This window comes from Suncus etruscus, chromosome 3 (assembly GCF_024139225.1).
Source record: "Suncus etruscus isolate mSunEtr1 chromosome 3, mSunEtr1.pri.cur, whole genome shotgun sequence".
NCBI classification, from domain to species: Eukaryota; Metazoa; Chordata; class Mammalia; order Eulipotyphla; family Soricidae; genus Suncus; species Suncus etruscus.
Window position 1 is genome coordinate 36,673,137 of NC_064850.1, and position 8,896 is coordinate 36,682,032.

Genomic DNA, 8,896 nt, shown 5'->3' on the forward strand with positions numbered 1-8,896 from the left:
TCCCAGCATCCCATATGGTCCCCCGAGCCAACCGGGAGCGATTTCTGAACACAGAGCCAGGAGTAATTCCTGAGCACCACTAGGTGTGACCTTAAAACAAAATAAAACAAATTGAAAAATAAGCTTGCTCTTGAAGTCCTTGTTTTCCAGTGAATACACATCTCTTTTGCTTGACTCTGTCTCTGCTTGCTTTTTTCCCCACTGTATCCTCCCTCCCTCCCTCTCTCTCCCTACCTCTCTCTCCCTCCCTCTCTCCCTCCCTCTCTCCCTCTCTCTCTCCCTCCCTCTCTCCCTCCTCTCTCTCTCTCTCTCTCTCTTTTGTTTTTTGATTTTGAGTCACACCTGGTTTGCTTAGGGGTTACTCCTGGCACTGCACTTAGAAATCACTCCTGGCTCGGGGACCATATGGGATGCCAGGATTCTAACCCGGGTCCGTCCTGGGTCAGCCACATGCAAGGCAAATGCCCTACTGCTATGCTACTACTCCAGCCCCATGTGTCCTCTTTTGAACAGGTACTCTTTCTCTCTCCTCTCACATCTTTCTAAGTAAATTTCAATGAAAATGATCTTGCTTCAAAAAATTATTTTAATTAAAAAATATGATAAAGGACTCACAAAACCTTAAGAAGTCAGAGCAATAATATAGTGGGTCAGGCACTTGCCTTGCATACAGCTGGGATGATCCCTGGCACCACACATGGTCCCTTGAACCCTGCCAGGAGTAACAGAACCAGGAGTAAGTCCTGAACCTGCCGAATCTGTCCCAGTGCTTCCTCTAAAAGTAAAAACGATTGGGGTCAGGGCAACAGCATAGTGGGTAGAGCATTTATTTGCCTTGCATGTGGCCGACCTGTGCTAGATCTCCAGCTTCCCAGAGAATCTCCTGAGCCTACCAGGAGTGAGTTCTTAGTGCAGGAGCCAGGAGTAAGTCCTGAGTGCCACATGATTGTGACCACCTCCCCCCAGAAAAACTCAATTAATACAATTTTAAAAACAAACTATTTGAGCAAGAGCACTACCTGTTAAAACTCATAATACAAATAAACATCTATTTGACTCTCCATCATAGGGAGAATTCAGTCTAAGAAAACTACCCAAGGCCAGGGGAGAATTTGGACTCAAGTGCCTACCTAGTACGCACTGTCCCCAGACTCAGTCCCTGGCACCCCAGGTCCTCCCAAGCATCACTTTTATGCTTCCTAAATGCTTCATAGTAAAGAAAGATGGGACCAGAGGGCAGAGCTCAGAGGTTTGGGGAACCTCCTGGGCCACACCCAGCAGCACTCAGGGGTTATTCCTGGCTCTGCACTCAGAAATGACTCCTGGCAGTCTCAGGGACCATATGGGATGCCCGGTATCAAATCTGGATCTATCCTCCTAGATCAGCTGAGTGCAAGGCAAATGCCCTACTGCTGTGCTATCTCTCTGGTCCAGTGTTATGGCTCCTTTAGAATTTGTTTAGCAGGCTTTCTGGTTGCTACCAGAAGCCCCGCCCCCCAAAATATGTATGAGTATCAGTGACCAGAGAATATACTGAGAAGGAGGAATAGACCCAGAGATGAGAGAGGGGTCTGGTGATTACCAAGAGCAGCCTACACTTATGCCCCGTGGGAGTGTTGGTCCCTGGATGTCAGAACTTGTACTTTGGACTTCGCCTGGGCTGGATCAGAAATAGTAATTCCAGTTCCCACCCCCAAAGAGATCCAATTGTCTTTTTAGCGGAAAGAATTCAGCCAGCAGGACTAAGTTATAATCCGGGGCAGCTGAGGCAGTAGAAGAATGTTACTGGGGCGGGGAGAGGGGTGCTCACAGGGGTGGAAGCTGCAGTTTTCCTCCACATCAGGGCTTAGTTTAAGAAAGAATTCAAGGGGCCGGGAAGGTGGCGCTAGAGGTAAGGTGTCTGCCTTACAAGCGCTAGCCAAGGAACGGACCGCGGTTCGATCCCCTGGCGTCCCATATGGTCCCCCCAAGCCAGGGGCGATTTCTGAGCACATAGCCAGGAGTAACCCCTGAGCGCCAAACGGGTGTGGCCCAAAAACAAAAAAAAAAAACAACAAAAAAAAAAGAATTCAAGGCTAGAGGGCCAAAGTGATAGCACCTCGGGTAGAGCTTTTGTTTGCCTTGCACTCGGCCCCAACCCGAGAAGACAGGTTCCATCCCTGGCTCCAATATAGTCCTCTGACAGAAGAGATTGTTGAGCAAAGACCAGGAGTCACCCCAAAACCAACCAACCAAACAAAATCAAGACAAAACCTTGTAGATACTAGTAAAAACATTTGTGTAGAAGATACTGGTGGCAGATTGAGGGTAGTCTCTTGGGAGAGGCATGCTCTGAGGTTGGGGGGGGGGTAAGGTTTTAAGGAGCGAGCTAACTCCAGGAGGGTGGGAGATATTCATAAAGGTTTGAGTAAGTAGCATGATTGGGCAGATGCTTATGCACCCATGAGTACATGCATCTGAAGTCAACATGCTTACTCATACATGACATTCTCTGGATTGTGTTCTTTTTTTAGGGGGCCACACCCAGTGATGCTCAGGGGTTACTCCTGGCTATATGCTCAGAAATTGCTCCTGGCTTGTGGTGGACCATATGGAATGCTGGGGGATCGAACCGAGGTCCGTCCTAGGCTAGCACATGCAAGGCAAACGCCTTATGGCTTGCGCCACTGCTCTAGCCCCCATATTCTCTGGATTGATAGCATGTAATCATGCAGCTAAGGGATCTTTTGGGAGGCATTTGGGGCTTAATGAGAAAAGTGAAATTGAATTGGAATCGAGACAAGTTGAGCTGAAAAGTTGAGCTCATAGAAGGATGGGAATAGATTTCTCAGGCCCTCTTTATTCAGAAGTTGGTAATCACAAGGTCATCTGGCTGGGCCTCTCAGTTTCTGGGTCTTTTTTTCTTTCTTTCTTTTTTTTTTTTTCTTGGGTGGTGCTCAGGGCTTACTCCTGGGAGGCTCAGAGGAACATATGAGATGCCAGGGATCAAACCCAGTCTGCTGCATGCAAGGCAAATGCCCTACCTGCTGGGCTATTGCTCTGCCACTCCCCACCCCCTGTCTTTCTTTAGACACTTGACATCAGCCTTCTGATGGCTGACACTGTGTCTGTCCACCCTCCTGTGTATGCGAGGTTTACTTCATCCTCTTGCACCCCTGTAAGACAGCAACAGGGTGAAGTGGTTGGTGATTGGCTTCCCAGGTTTCCAAATCAAGACTAAATCTGCGGGAAGTTTGGATTTGACAACAGGGGTGAGATTCCGGCCTTGGTGTAAATATAGGATTAGAAGGGGATTGTTGCAAACCTTGGGAGGTGACAAGTGTGTTTTTCACATGAGAAGGATTGAATCCTTGAGGATCAGAGGGCAGGTTGTGGCAATCAGGTTCCTGATCCACAGATACTTCGGGAGATACTAAATGTTTACAGAGGGCTCACTCACTGCAATTCTAGAGATTGGTATGCACATAGAGAAAACAATACATCTTCAGAATGTATTGCAAAACCAAGCTCTAAAAGGCAAGAGTTGTTTCTAATTTAGAACTTTGAATTTTGTATTTTTCTTTTCTTCTTCTTCTTTTTTGTTTGTTTGTTTGTTTGGGAAATCACACTCGGTGGTGCTCAGGTGTTATTCTTGGCTTTGTATTCAGGAATCACTCCTGGCAGGCTGGAAAGGCCATTTGAAATGCTGGGGGTTGAAGCCAGGTTGGCTGTGTACAAGGCAAATGTCCTACCTGCTGTGTTTTCACTTCAGCCCTATATTTTTTGTTTTGTCTTTTGGGCCACCCCCGCTTGATGCTCAGGAGTTACTCCTGGCTAAGCGCTCAGAAATTGCCCCTGGTTTGGGGGGACTATATGGGATGCCGGGGGATCGAACCACGGTCCTTCCTTGGCTAGCACTTACCTCTAGCCATCTCTCCTGCCCCTCAGCCCTATTTTTAAAACTTGAACTTTAATGTTAGTAATAAGCTCACAGGGAGTTGTTAAAAAGAAGATATATTTGGTGTATTTGTTATTTACTCAACTTCTCCCAAACTTAACATATAATATAATTATAGTAAATGCCAAAACCAAAATTATAGTAAATACCAAACCTGACATAGGACAATTCTAATTAGTCACACTGCATACTAGCTTTCACTCTACAATCGTGTGTAAACACACACATACTCACATACATACATGTTTGATTCTATGCAATTTCACCACATGTATAGAGTCATGTAAGTACCACCACAATTTCATCAATATGAAAGACATTAAAAATGTTGTTGCTGGGGCTGGAGATATAGCATGGAGGTAAGGCGTTTGCCTTTCATGCAGGAGGTCATCGGTTCGAATCCCAGCGTCCCATATGGTCCCCCGTGCCTGCCAGGAGCAATTTCTGAGCATGAAGCCAGGAGTAACCCCTGAGCACTGCCGGGTGTGACCCAAAAACTACCAAAAAAAAAATGTTGTTGCTTGGGCTGGATTGATAGCAGGCATTTGACTACACACAGCCAACCTGAAACAGACCCGGGTTCAATTCTTGACATCTCATATGTCCCCTGACTCTGCCAGGAGTGATATATAAGCGCAGAGCCAGGAGTAACCCCTGAGCACTGCCAGGTATAGCCTAAAACCAAACAAACAAAAAGTTGTTGTTGTTGTTGTTATTTGTTTGGCCACACCCAGCAGTGTTCAGGGCTTACTCCTGAGTCTGTGCTCAGGGGTCCATACAGGATGCCGGGGATTGAACCCGGGTCGGCTGATTGCAAGACAAACGACATACCCACTGTGCTATTGCTCAGCACATAAGGTATATGCTGTTGAGTGGAATGATGGCAGATAGCTCAAAATATTGTAATCATCAGTGAAAGGAACTGTGCATGTCCTTCTGAAGGTGACATGAAAGGAACATAGGTGACAAGGACATTCAGAGGAGGTAAAAGTAGGCAAGTGAGTTAGTGGCTTCCGCCTTCCAGTACCTGAGAGTAAAGGAGCAAATCCCATGCAGTGGACGTAGGCATCAGTTACTTTCCCTCCATCTCCACAACCAGCCACTGCTCTGACTCTCTCTCTTCCCGTTTTTTTGTCTTTTATCTTGTTATGTTTTTATCAAAGTCAGATTATCTGCCCACTAGAGTTCCTGTTTGTGTGTGTGTGTGTTGTGTGTGGGTGTGTGTGTTTTGCACAATGTATCCTGATAGTTTTTCTTTTCTTTTGCACTTTCTTCCCTTTTTTTTTTTGTTTCTTTGTTTTTTGGTTTTTTGGGCCACACTCAGTGGTGCTCAGGGGTTACTTCTGGCTTTGCACTCAGACAGACTTGGGGGACCATATGGGATGCTGGGAATAGAACCCAGGTTTACATTACCTGCTGTACTATCTGGCTCTGGTTCTGAGCCAGCAGGTTTTGATGTTCTCTTTGCTTTCTATTTTGGTTTCTATTTGGTCACCCAGTAACGCTCAGGGCTATGCATGCACTTAGAAATCGCTTCCGGCTTGGGGGACCATACGGGATGCTGGGGGATTGAACTGTGGTTCGTCCTAGGCAAGGCAAGGCAGATGCCTTACAGCTTGCACCATGGCTCCCGCCCCTCTCTTTGTTTTCTACTTTATTTATTTATTTATTTATTTATTTTGGTTTGGGGCCAAACCCGGTAGTGCTCAGGGGTTACTTCCTGGCTTTGCTCTCAGAAATTGCTCCTGTCAGGCTTGGGGGACCATCTGGGATGTCAGGAAACAAACCCAGGTCAGTACCAGGTCAGCTGCATGCAAGGTAAATGCCTTGCTGCTGTGCTATCGCTCCAATCCCTCTTTTATTATTTTTGTATCTTAATATTTAATATACTCTCTCTCTCATTTTTGAGCTCACCCAGTAGTGCTTAGGACTATACATTCTGACTATACATTCAGAAATCACTCCTGGCAGGCTTGGGAGACCCTATGGGATGCCAAGGATCGAATCCGGGTAGGCGGTGTGCAAGGCAAATGTCCTACCCACTGTGCTATTGCTCTGTCCTCTCTTATCTATTTAGGTAGCTACATCTTTGCTTTGTTCAGGACTTAACTCCTGGTGAAGCTCGGGGGACCCTATGGGATACTGGGGATCAAACTCAGGCCAGCCTAGCAAGCATGGCAAGTATCCTATCTGCTGTGCTGTTGCTTTGGACCCAATATATTTCTTTTTAAAGACTGGATAAGATTCAGATTGTAAGTTTCAGTAATAATGCTCCCTAGAAGAGAGTGGGTATTTTTTCAATATTTAACTTTGGGGGAATGGAGGGATTGGGTCACGCTCAGTGGTGTTCAGGACTTACTCCTGGCTCTGCAATCAAAGATCACTCCTTGTAGGGTTCAGGGGACCCTCTGGGGAGCAGGGGATTGAACATGGGTCAGCCACATGCAAGTCAAACGCCCTATGCACTGTGCTATGGCTCTGGCCTGCCCTAGAATATGTATTTCTGTCTGTTGGGATTCAGACCCCAGGATTCAAACATGAAAGGCAGGTGCTCTGTCCACTGAGCAACACCTAGGCCCTTCAGGTTACTTTGTTTGAAGTTCCAATGAGGGCAGAACTCTGAGGCAACTGTGGAGAAGAGCAGAGACTTGTAGGGCTACTGAAATGGGGTGAGGCCAAGCCATGTTTGAGATCAAAGACCATCAGCTGAAGGAAGCTGGGCTGGGAGATAGATGTGTGGAGAATGGGATTTCCTTATCTGCAGGGTCCTGCTGTGATGGACATTGGACAGAGCCAGAGAGACCACACAGAGATTAAAGCACTTACCTTGAGTGCGACTCATCAAATCAGGTTCCATCCCCTGACCATCACGGGAAATGATTTCCAAGCTCCGAGCCAGAAATCAGCCCTGAGCACCATGGGTGTGCCCCCAAAATAAAACACAAGAAAGTAGGTGGTGAGTGAAGCTGTGTCATCTTTGTGTCTGCTAATGGGAAGAATCAGGTTTCAGTTTCTACTTCCTATGCAAATGCTTGGCCCAGAAAGCCAGGGGGAATCGACTCTCCAGGAATAAACCAGGAAGTTCTACTTGTTTCTCCTTGTAATTTTACAAGTTCACTATGCTCACTCACCTTCTACTGTAGCTCAGATGATACGGAAATAGGACATTTTACAAGTCATAATAAGGAATTCTCTATCTCTCAGTCTTGGATGATTGGTATTCAAAAATTGTTAAAAAAAAAAAAAAAAAGGAACTATGCACTTCAGAAGACCAGCTGACACCTGACATCTCCCCTCCTGCCAACTCTCCGCCACTTAAGTTTGAAGTTATCGAGGAGCTGGCGCATAGACCTCAATCTGTGCGCTCGCGCCTTGCCAAGCTTTGGAAACGACTGAATCAAGGGTAGCAGATGCGGTGACTGGAAGCCCCACACCTCTTCACCCAGTGTGGCCAGTCCACCGAGGCACGTCTGTCCCTTCCATATTGTATACTAAACAGGGGGAGATGTGGGAGATCGAGCACCCCACATATCAAAGGAACTCTGAATGAATTTTCCACCGCCTGCCTGATTCAAGCCACAAAAGTTTGCATAGCCCCGAACCAACAGAAAACTCTGCAAATAAATTTAGCTCAGCACAAAGAATCTGGCTTAACCAGATGCCTTAACCTTTCCATGGAACCTGTTTTTGTAACTGCTCTCAAGCATGTAGTTATAGATATGTTTTTGTAAAGTTTAAATTATGATCCTTATTGCTTGCACAAAAGATAGATCTAAATGGAAAATAGGCTAAACAAATAATTGTATTTGCGTAAATATCAATTAGCTATTTGTTTAAGAATTTGCTTCCCCTCCCCCCATCCTGCCAGGTTTCTCTTTATCCTTCCCGCCATCAAAATGTGTTTATGCTCCCATTGGTTAAAATTGTTGTACTTGTAAAAAAAAAAAAAAAAAAAAAAAAGAATTTCCATACAGTTTCCCCATGGAGTCTGAACCAGATAATATTGTCACTAATTGTGAAAAGGGTTACTTTTGTTACCATATTCCCACCAACATAGGTTGTTTTGTTTGTAATCATTTTTATTTATGCTATTGTCACTGGTGTGCTATGGTTTCTTGTTGTTTTGACTTGTATTTTCCTCATAATAAACAGCATGAACACGTAAAAAAAAAAAGAAAAGAAAAGAAAAAGAAAAAAGTCATGGGGCTGGAGAGATAACACAGCAGTGGGGTGTTTGCCTTTCACTCAGCAGATTCAGGACAGAAGGTGGTTTGAATCTTGGCATCTCATATGGTCTCCCAAGCCTCCTGCCAGGTGTGATTTCTGAGCCAGGATTAACCCCGGGGTGCTGCTGGGTGTAACCCAGAAAAACAAGAAAGAAAAGAAAAGAAAAGAAAAGAAAAGAAAAGAAAAGAAAAGAAAAGAAAAGAAAAGAAAAGAAAAGAAAAGAAAAGAAAAGAAAGGGAAGGGAAGGGAAGGGAAGGGTAGGGAGGGAAGGAAGGAAGGAAGGAAGGAAGGAAGGAAGGAAGGAAGGAAGGAAGGAAGGAAAAAGAAAGAAGGAAGCAAGAAAAAGAAGAAAGAAAAGAAAAAGAAAGGAGGAAGAAGGAAAAGAAAAGGGAAGGAAAGATGGAAGGGAGGGAGGAAGGAAGGAAGGAAGGGAGGGAAGGAAGGAAGGAAGGAAGGAAGGAAGGAAGGAAGGAAGGAAGGAAGGAAGGAAGGAAGGAAGGAAGGAAGGAAGAAAAAGAAAAATTATTCAGTCGCCAGAGTGATAGCACAGCAGTAGGGCGTTTGCCTTGCATGCAGACAACCCAAGAAGGACCCAGGTTTGATCCCCAGTATCCCATATGGTCCCCTGAGCCAGCCAGGAGTAAGTTCTGAGTTCAGAGCCAGGAGTAACCCCTGACCAATGCTGGGTGTGTTCCCAAACCAAAAACAAAATAAAACAAAAAGTCAAATTCC

General features: G+C 45.5%; 1 non-coding gene across 1 annotated transcript; it reads left to right on the forward strand.

Annotated features, from left to right (window-relative positions):
• Window positions 1-1,431: 1,431 nt before the first annotated feature.
• On the forward strand, window positions 1,432-1,492 carry LOC126004954 (U7 small nuclear RNA). The gene has a single exon (XR_007494157.1). It is a non-coding gene; the product is annotated as a U7 small nuclear RNA (small nuclear RNA).
• The last annotated feature ends 7,404 nt before the right edge of the window (window positions 1,493-8,896 follow it).